Source organism: Nicotiana tabacum, chromosome 15 (genome assembly GCF_000715075.1).
Source record: "Nicotiana tabacum cultivar K326 chromosome 15, ASM71507v2, whole genome shotgun sequence".
Lineage (NCBI taxonomy): Eukaryota > Viridiplantae > Streptophyta > Magnoliopsida > Solanales > Solanaceae > Nicotiana > Nicotiana tabacum.
Genome location: NC_134094.1, coordinates 118110061 through 118121105, shown reverse-complemented (window position 1 = coordinate 118121105; position 11045 = coordinate 118110061).

The window sequence follows — 11045 nt, the reverse complement described above, 5'->3', positions numbered from 1 at the left end:
CTAAGTCTGTATGGATTCTAAGATTGTACGTCTTCGACACAATTCCTCCTTGTGATTTTAGGTAACCTTCAATCATCACGGTTACACACTTACAAACTAGTGCGTCGAGAAGTCGACGTAAGACACCAAATAATCTCTAGCTGTTCTCTTATTTTATCCTTTAAGTGTGTTACTTGCACCTTTTGACGAACATAATCATTTTTAGTTTTATCTAATTTTGTATGATTATACTTTGTTTACCCTTATAATCGGATAACAATTAAATCTGTAAATAGTTTTAAGGATATGTGATTTCACTTGGCACAAACTGAGAAATATAGGAATTGAAGTCAGAAATTAACTGTAAAATGAAGCAAGCCAATGTAACGTGCAACTTTGGCCCTCGAGCTAGATCGTCCTCGAACCAACTGAGTATAATATTGAAAAGCAAGAACTGAACAACTGAATAAGAGAGCTTAAGAGAGAAAACGTAATATATTGTTTTGTTATGCGTGTCCCCCCTTACAAAATGATTGGAACCCCATTTATATAGTAGAGGAGTTCTACATATGGTACAATTCTAAATACAGAAGAAAATCTTCTGATTGGCTAATCAACCGGTCTTGACTTGATATATGCCGAGATCTCCGCCACAATCCTCGTCCGGTCACGGATTCCTCGGCTTTCTGTTATTCGACCTAGCAGGCTTCCTTCGATCTTGCTAGATCCCTATCCTTCTCGGTCTCGACCTTAGCTGGTCTCGATCTCGATCTCGATCGATCCCTGAATCACGAGCTAGGCAATATTTACTGATGTAACGATCCAATATAACTTGGGATTGAACCTCGGTCTGCCACCCCGGTCTCGATTAACCATACAAAATCGGGCACGATTTTGACTGTATACAGATAGTCCCCTCGTTTTTTGGAGAGTAATAACAAGAAACGATTTGAGCCTTCGATCATGATGTAATCGTCGTGACATAAGTAGCAGAAATGACAGAAACGTCTCGTCGGTACAGTTTCCTAGGTATTTAATGTGCGTCAGTCGACGGTCGGCCACTACCAGTTTTGAACCGTCGTTGTGAAAACGATAAATAGCCCCCTCTTCATTATTTCAAACTTTACTTTCAAATCTTTTTCATTCCAATCTCCATAGTTCTTTGCCTTCTTCAAAGCTTCCTATCTTCAAATCTTTGAGTTTCTTTGCTTGTTCTTCCTGAAACACCAAGTACTTCAGTCTCCATTCTTCTTTTCCCACAAAAACTAAATGGCTAAAACATCTAAAACTGTTCCGCAGAAAGAGGTTGCTTCCTCATCTCGGCCGGCCGGTGAGAAACCAGTGGTGGAGCCACGCCCTGAAGAACTTATTCTCGGGGTGTGTGTCATAGATTCCGACTTGAAGGTTGAGAAAACCTAATCGGTTCCTGGTCGATGCAAGTCGATATCGAGATACATATGCTCGATACCCAAAAGTCTTCTTGATCCGGTGAAGAAAGATTATAACTGGGAAAACAAAGAGGTTATGATACCGACACCGGAGGAAGCGATCACTACCCACGTGGAAGGGTACCTGAGTGTTTACACTTATCCTTTCACGCCGGGTCCCCTCGATCCGATCATCGTTGATTTTTGCAAGAAATACCAGCTGATTCTCAACCAAATTCACCCTTCTTTCTAGAGGATCGTGATACTGCTCTGTTTCTTTGTGAACAAAATTGACGGGCTTCCCTTCACCCTTGACCACCTCGTAAGATTATATAGCCCTCGACTCTACCGAGGTGGGCTGATAAAGCTTCAACGCCGGGCCACCAAGGCGTTAACCTCGAGTATAGATGAAGACAAAGATCGAGGCTGGATGGGCCGGTTTGTTCGGGTGAAGACCTCGGACCTAATCCCGGCTGAGAGTATGCCATTTCCTAAGAAATAAAAGATGAAATGTAAGTATGATCCCGTTTTTAGTTTTTGTTATTTTTACTTCTTCATCTTTTCTTATCACTATTTTTCTCGATGCAGCCGTTGCTTGGATGCCGGGTGCGGTTCCCCACCTCGAGAACTGGGTCAGGAGCCTGGTTTTGACGTCAACATACGCCAAGCGTGCGTGGCGCAATTTGTCAAAGAGCCGGTAGGAGGCTCGTAATCATGGTAAGACTTCTTCTTGGCTTGCCGATTTGCCTATCGTTCAAGCATATTTTCCTCAAGTATGAGTTTATTTACTTTCTCCTTTTGTAGGTCTCGGAAAGGATGCGTCTATGAGACCCCTGTCCGGTGATGAAGAAGCTTTACTGCCTATCTCAAAACCAGCGATGGTGATTAAGAGAAAAAGGGCCTCGGACTCCGAGGGTCAAAAACCCAAGAAGAGAGTGGCCCGTAAACCCAAGGGGAACACAATCCCACTGACTATGGAGTCAGTCCAAAGACTAAGGGATGAAGAAGAAGAAGAAGAAGAAGAAGAAGAAGAAGAAGAAGGTGGTTCTGGGCTGGTGGCCCCTGTACGAGCTGGCACCGATATTCAGAAAACTTCGGGACCAGTGGGAGCTGATACTGCTCCATCTAGGCTCGATGAGGTCGAGTAGGAGACTCTGGCCCAAATTCTCGGGCCGAGGAGAATCGAAGATGCTTTACCTCGGGGCGAAGGGACCGTTGAGGAAGTGGTGGATGCCGATGTAGAAACCAGGCTTGAGGCTCGTCAAGACGGAGGCGGCGCCCCAAAAAACCTACTCGGGGCAATAGAGATCGGGGATTCTCCCTCGTTTCCTTCATTTTACCAATCGATGATACATGATGCTCAGGCGGTGGAGACTTGTCACGGGGAGGGATCCCATGGAGAGGAAGATCCTTTCCGTGGTTATTTTGTTGGGGTAGAATATGTCACCGGTATGAGTGACTTGGAGGCTCCGAAGAAAAGCTCGGGCGAGGTGGGATTTTCTTGTCTTTTCAACGAAGCTCAACATGCCCTGAATCGGGTAAGTTCATTTTCTCTTTGTTAATTTTCATACTTGTATTTTTCTTTCCTTATAATTCCTTCTTTCTATTTTTGTAGGCCTCTGTGCTTCATCACAAGGTATTTCTCCGATCCCGAGGGGAGCTGAGCAGGTACAAAGCCGAAATTCGAGGGCTTATTGAGGAGAGAGATGCCTTCAAGCTTCTGAGTTAGCAGAGAGAAGGAGAAGCAAAGTGACTTCGGGCTGAGCTAGAAGCAGCTCGGAGAGAACAAGCCAATTTTTCCGAGCAGGTAAAAATAATCTTTGAAGTTAATGACACTAACTCGGGTGTGATGGCTAACAGTTCGGTCCCACAGGTCCAGCAAAAGCTCAATGTGATCAGGCGGCTTCGTGTTGAAGTGGACGCCGTGAAAGTGGAGGCCGAGGAGTGGAAAAAGAACATGGACCACCTTGCCTCAGAAAAGGAGGCTGCCCGAACTCAACTGGCCTAGGCTGAGACCCAACTCTAAAGCTTGAAAGAGAAGGCCTTGGTGCAAGCCAAGAAAATCGAGGAGTTCCAGTCTCGCTTGGGCTCAACAACTTCTGATCGAGAGAGACTGGCTACAGAACTTGTAGCGGCTCCGAAGCTTGAAAGAGAAGTCCTTGGTGCAAGCCAAGAAAATCGAGGAGTTCCAGTCTTGGTTGGGCTCAGCTACTTCTGATCGAGAGAGACTGGCTATAGAACTTGCAGCGGCCAAATCGGAGGTCGAAATAGCCACGGCTAATGCTGATGCAATGGTGGCCATCTACTGGTCCGATGCTGAAGCTGCTCAGGTTCAAGCAAAGGAGGTTGTTGAGGCTACTTAAGCTCGAGCAAACTGGGTTGCCGAGCATGCTAAATGCCAGTCTCGGAGGGAGACTCTCGAGGAGATCCATGCTCGTGGCTTCGATCTAACAGCCGAGATCGAGAATGCTAAGGAGCTTGAAGCCAAAGCCAGAATGTTGGCCTTTCCTGATGATGATGATACCGGGAGTATGAGCGTATCTGAAAGCGAAGGAGGTCTCGAGGGCGGGGATGCTGCTCCCAGATAGGACTAAGTCCTTTAGTATTTTTTGTGTTTCTTTTAAGACCATTTCGGTCTTTTGTAGAGAAATTTGATCGGGCCCTGTTGCCTTTGTAAATGATTTTTGACGTGTATATATATAAAAACTTTCTTCCTTTCTACCTTATAAAATTATGAAGTTGTATTCTAAGGTCTGAGGTTTAGACAATTTGATTGAAACCGAACTAGTATAGCCCTTAGGCTTTACGATCGAGTGAGTGCTTGCTCAAACTCAAAGTAAGGTAACCCTTAGGTTTTTTATTTGAGCGAGGATGGTCTCTCGAACTCAAAGCAAAAATAACCCTTAGGCTTTTGTATTAGGCCGATATAGCCTTTGTAAAAAGATTTCTCCCCTTTTCGGCTTGAAAAAGTTTTTTATTATTTGTATTTGCAAAACTTATAATGCCTTAGCATGCAATAAGGAACTGTTCGGGAGTTCGAACAATTTTAAACTCATTAGAGTTTTCGAGGCTTGATATTATCGAAGTCTTTTATGATTTTGCTGGGGTAGCCCTTTTAATCGGCTTATGGGGGAATTCGAAGGCCTATTTTGTTACGGAATTCGGACGTCTCCGAACCGTGTTAATTTGGCCGTAGCCTTTTTAGTTCGGAATTTTCCCCTTGGGCTTATTTTCTCGTTTTACTTCAAGCTTGCCCGAAGTGTCACGAGTGGGGTGGCCTTGGCCTATAAAAATCGAGGGTTGCCTAAAAGGTCTTATGATCTCGGAGTTTTAATGATTCAATCTCGTTTATTTTTCGGATGGCAGTTCCCGAGCGTAGGGGTAATTATCCGAACTCTGGTTATGGTCGGCCCTTAAGCCTGTTTACATAATAGATCGAGAGTATGAAACTATAAAGTAGAAAAAATTTTCTAAGGCATGAGATATCGACAAAGAAAAATACTTCTCTTTATAAATGATTATACATGCGTACATGTTCTGTGCCAAGGCTCGAACAAACTACGCGGGCACGGTTCGTTTGACCGTTTGGCCTTTACAAATTTTTTCTATAGAGACCCTGCTGCCATGAAGTAATTTCTTCACATCAAAGTTGACATTCGATGGCAATGCCCCCAGTATTCGAGGTTGATTATAAAGAAACCTCGGATACTGTTGAATTGTTCTAAGTTAGCACGATCAATGGTTGCCTCATTAAAAACCTCATCGAAAAACCCATTTGGGACAAAACCGATCTAAGGAAAAAAGAGTGCAACGCGTGCTTTCAGACCTAAAGGCTTCATGTCGAAGAATCCATCGTTGTTTCTAGTCGAACACTTGCAAGGGTCATTTTAAAATATAAATGAAAATGGAAGGGGGCGTACCTTAGCAGTAGTATCGTTTTAGGTGTGATACGTTCCAATTGCTCGGCCGTTGTTCGCCATTCATCGTGCCGAGCTTGTAGGATCCTTTTCCGATGATTTCGAGAACCTGGTACGGTCCTTCCCAGTTCAGACCCAATTTCCCTTTATTCGAATTTCGGGTGTTGAGGGTAACATTTCTTAGCATCAAGTCCCCGATGTTAAAATGTCGAAGGTTAGCTCTTCTATTGTAGTACCTTTCGACCGCTGTTTTTGAGTGGCCAATCGGACGAGAGAGGCTTCGCGTCTTTCATCTAACAATTCTAGGCTTGTATTCATGGTCTCGTTATTCGAATCCTCTGTTGCATATCGAAACCTGATGCTAGGTTCTCCGATCTCGACCGGGATTAGAGCTTTGACGCCATAAACTAACGAGAACGGTGTTGCTTCGGTGCTAGATTTCAATGTTGTGCGGTATGCCCATAGAACCTCGGGTAGTATTTCTCTCCATTTTCCTTTGGCATCGGTCAATCTCTTCTTAAGATTTTGGATGATGGTTTTGTTGGTCGATTCGGCTTGTCCGTTCCCGCTGGGATGATAAGGTGTTGATAGGATCCTTTTGATCTTGTGATCCTCGAGAAATTTAGTTACTTTGCTACCGATGAATTGTTTTCCATTATCACATATAGTTTTGGAGGGCATCCCGGATCGACATATGATGTGGTCCCAAATGAAGTCTATGACTTCCTTTTCTCTGACTTTCTCGAAAGCTTATGCTTCAACGCATTTAGAGAAATAATCAGTCATAAACAAAATAAATTGAACTTTACCTGGGGCCGACGGGAGAGGGCCAACGATATCCATTCCTCATTTCATGAAGGGCCATAGGGACATGACTAAGTGGAGTAGTTCCCCGGGTTGATGAATCATGGGCGCATGCCTTTGGCATTTGTCGCATTTTCGAACGAACTCCCTTGCATCCTTCCCCATATCAGTCCAATAGTAACCTGCTCTGATTACTTTGTGGACTAGCGATTCGGCACCGGAATGATTTCCACAAGTGCCCTCGTGAACTTCCCGTAAGATGTAGTCGGTATATCCCGATCCCAAACATATTGCCAACGGTCCATCGAACGTCTTTCTAAACAGCGTTCCATCTTCGGACAAAGTGAACCGTGCTGCCTTTGTGAGTAGAGCTCTCGACTCCTTTGGATCTGATGGAAGCTTCTCGTTCTTTAAGTACTCTATGTACTTATTTTTCCAATCCCAGGTTAAACTTGTGAAGTTTATCTTGGCGTGACCTTCTTCGATTACCAATCTTATGAGTTGTACGACAGTCCCCGAGTTGAGTTTGTCGTCTTCGACCGATGAACCTAAGTTTGCAAGAGCATCGGCCTCGTTGTTCTGTTCCGAGGTACATGCTGCAAGGTCCATTCTCTAAACCGATGTAGAGTCACCTGTAGTTTATCCAAGTACCTCTGCATTCAGTCTTCTCGGACTTCAAAAGTCCCGTTCACTTGGTTTATCACGAGGAGGGAATCACACTTAGCCTCTATGACCTCCTCCCCAAGCTTCTAGCTAGTTCGAGACCTGCAAATGGCCTCATACTCGGCCTCATTGTTAGTCAATTTTGTAGTTCTGATAGACTGTCTAACTATATTACCTGTGGGTGATTTTAGTACGATGCCTAATTCGGACCCCTTCACGTTCGAAGCACTGTCCGTAAAGAGGGTCCAGACTCCCGAAGATGTACCCGATTTTATTAGTAGTTCTTTTTTAACCTCGGGTACGAGGGTCGGCGTAAAGTCATCCATGAAGTCCGCCAAGATTTGAGACTTGATGGCGGTTCGGGGTCAATACTCAATATCGTACCCACTGATTTCTACGACCCATTTGGCCAATCGACCCGAAAGCTCGGGTTTGTGCAAAATATTTCAAAGAGGATAAGTTGTTACAACACATATTGCATGACATTGGAAATATGATTTTAGTTTTCTTGAGGCGCTTATTAAAGCAAGCGCTAATTTTTCTAAGTATGGATATCTAGTTTCGGCCTCACCTAAGGTCCGACTAACATAATAGACAGGGAATTGCGTACCTTGTTCTTCTAGGACCAGGACTCCACTTACTGCTATCTCCGAGACTGCCAAGTACAGGTAAAGCTGTTCGTCCACTTTCGGGGTGTGAAGCAGTGGCGGGCTCGATAAATACCACTTCAGTTCCTCCAAGGCTTGCTAGCATTCCGGAGTCCATGCAAAATTGCTCTTCTTCTTAAGCAGCGAGAAGAATCGGTGGCTCCTATCTGAGGATCTCAAAATGAATCATCCTAGGGCGGCTATCCGCCCCGTCAGCCTCTACTTGGCCTTTACATTATCCATTACCGTGATATCCTCGATAACTTTGATTTTATCGGGGTTGATCTCGATTCCCCGATTGGACACCATGAAACCAAGAAACTTGCCCGAGCCAACCCCGAATGCACACTTTTCGGGTTGAGCTTCATATTGTACTTCCTCAGTATATCGAAAGTCTCATGCAAATGCTTTAAATTATCCTCTGCTCGGAGGGACTTAACTAACATGTCATTAATATAAACTTCCATTGATTTTCCTATTTGTTCTTCGAACATTCGATTTATTAGGCGTTAATAAGTTGCACCAGCATTTTTTTAGTCCGAATGGCACTACATTATAACAATAGATACCGTACTTAGTGATAAATGAGGTCTTTTCCTGATCCTCCGGGTTCATCTGTATCTAGTTGTACCCGGAGTAGGCATCGAGAAAACTGAGAGTCTCGTGGCCGGCCGTGGTATCGATCATACGATCGATATTATAAAAAGGAAAAGAATCCTTGGGGCATGCTTTATTCAGGTCTTTATAATCTACACACATTCTAAGTTTGTTTCCCTTCTTAGGGACTACCACTACGTTTGCTAACCATTCAGTATACTTTACTTCCCGAATGGATCCTATTTTGAGAAGTTTGGTTACCTCGTCCTTGATGAAGACATGTTTGACCTCGGACTGGGGCCTTCTTTTTTGCTTCACCTGGTTGAATTTAGGGTCCAACCTCAGTTTGTGAGTGGTAATTTCTGGTGGGATCCCTGTCATATCGAGGTGGGACTAAGCAAAGCAATCCATGTTAGCTTTAAGAAAATGAATAAGTTTTTTCCTAAGCTCTAGGGTTAGCCCCGTGCCCAGGCATACCTTTCGTTCGGGCTGATGCTTGGCCAGTGTGACTTGTTCCAGCTCTTCGACCATCGATTTGGTGGCGTTGGAGTCATCGGGAATTATGAAGGATCAAGGGATCCAGTAGTCGTCATCCTCGTCGATCCCTTGGTTCTGTAATTGGGTCGAGGCCGGTGTCTGTGGTTGCTATTTGGCCTCCTGCTTTCCCTTCGAATCCGATCCCTTTATTGATGAGAGCGTCGATACCGGTATCACTTCATCGATTGCAAACATCTCCTTGGCAGCAGGTTGTTCCCCGTACACTGTTTTGACTCCCTCCGATGTCGGGAACTTCAGAACTTGGTAAAGGGTCGAGGGTACTGCCCTCATGTTATGGATCCATGGCCTTCCGAGCAGGGCGTTATACCTCATGTCACCCTCGATCACATGGAACTTTGTTTCTTGGATGGTCCCGGCCACATTCACTGGAAAAGTAATTTCACCTTTGCTGGTTTCGCTTGCCATGTTAAAGCCGTTAAGTACTCTGGTTGCGGGCAAAATTTGATCTTGTAGGCCGAGTTGTTCTACGACCCTCGATCGAATAATGTTGGCCGAGCTACCTGGATCAATCAAAAGACGTTTAACTTGAATTTTATTCATAAGGACAGATATTACCAGTGCGTCATTGTGGGGTTGTACGATCCCCTCTGCATCCTCGTCATTGAAAGACAGGGTCCCTTCCGGTACGTAGTCTCGAGTCCGCTTTTCCCTCGTGATCGACACCTTGGTGCGTTTGAATACGGGCCCCTGAGGAGTATCGACCCCTCCAACAATTATGTGGATCACGTGTTGCGACTCTTCTTGCTCACTCTGACAGTTTGAATCTCTGTTCTTGAAGTGGTTTTTAGCCCGATCGCTTAAGAATTCTCGAAGATGCCCTTCGTTGAACAAATAGGCTACCTCCTCCCTCAACTGTCTATAATCTTCTGTTCTATGACCGTGGGTGCCATGATATTTGCACATTTGATTAGGATTTCTCTGGGCCGGATCAGTCTGCAGAGGTCGGGGCCACCTGGTGTCTTTGATGCGCCCAATGGCCGATACAATAGCTGATGCATCAATGTTGAAGTTGTATTCCTATAGTCACGGTACTTCTTTGGGTTCGACATTTTTGTCGAAACTACTATTATTCATGAGTCCTTGAGAGCTCTGTCCTCGATCATTTCTTCTATCAATTCGAACGGGGTTGCGTCCAGGCCCGTTATTTTTCCGATCTCCACCGTATGGCTGATATCGATCTCTGTTTGACCGTGGTTCCTGGTCAATATCCCTTTTAACTCTGTCGATGGTCCTGTTTGGATAAACGGACCCGGAAGGAGCCCCCAACTGGTCATCCTTGACCCTAATCTTTGACTGTACCGATTTTGCACATCGGCCTAGGTTACAGTTAGATATTCGATCAAGTTCTGCTTTAACTGTTGTGAGGCTACCGAACTTCGTACGTTTAGGCCTTGAGTAAAAGCATGAATGGCCTAATTGTCGGTGACCGGGGGCAGATCCATACGCTCTATTTGGAACCGAGATACGAACTCTCTGAGTATCTCGTTGTCTTTCTATTTTACTTTGAAGAGGTCCGACTTTCTAGTCTCGACATTTATCGCTCCGACGTGTGCTTTGACGAAAGAATGTGCGAGCATGGCAAAAAAATCAATGGAGTTAGGTGGCAAATTATGGTACCATATCATCGCCCCCTTTGATAAAGTTTCTCCAAATTTCTTCAGTAGTACAGACTCAATCTCATCGTCCTCTAGATCATTCCCCTTTATTGCGCATGTGCAAGAAGTGACATGCTCGTTGGGGTCGGTAGTTCCATTATACTTGGGAATTTCTGGCATGTAGAATTTCTTCGGAATGGGCTTAGGAGCCGCGCTCGGGGGGGGGGGGGGGGGGGGGGCGAGGGCTTTTGTACGAAATTCTTTGAATCCAAACCCTTCAAAATCGGTGGTGCCCCCGAAATTTGATCAACTTGGGAGTTATATGTTTCCACTTTTTTGTCATTCGCTTCAATCTTCTTCTCCTCTGATTCAATTCGCTTTGTCATCTCCTCGAACAGTTTCAAGATAGCGGGGTCGGTCCCTGACTCATTCACATTTGATCTCCCCGGTACTGGTTCGGCCATGTGAATAACTTCCTGTGATGGCTCGGGTTCGACCCTACTCGGTGCGTGGTTCTGATTTTGAAGTTGTGCTATTGCAACTTGTTGAGCCTGCAGCATTTTGAATATTATTCGAAGGCTGATTCCGCCTTCTTCGCCGCCCTGTGTGTCCTGACCGGCTGATCGAATGTCTCTGCGGATGCTATTTTCGGGGTCGACACCTAGATTTGCATTCAGGGCAACATGGGAACTGACGTTGATGTGGTCTGCAACTGGTACTCCCTCGAGATCAACTGGAGGTACTTCGTTTCCTGGGGCGGCTACGTTGTCGTTTTCGCCATGAAAACCAAGACCATTGTCGATGTGTGTGGGTATTGCTTGAGAGTTCGACATGCTGATCCTGGAATCAAAAATGCTT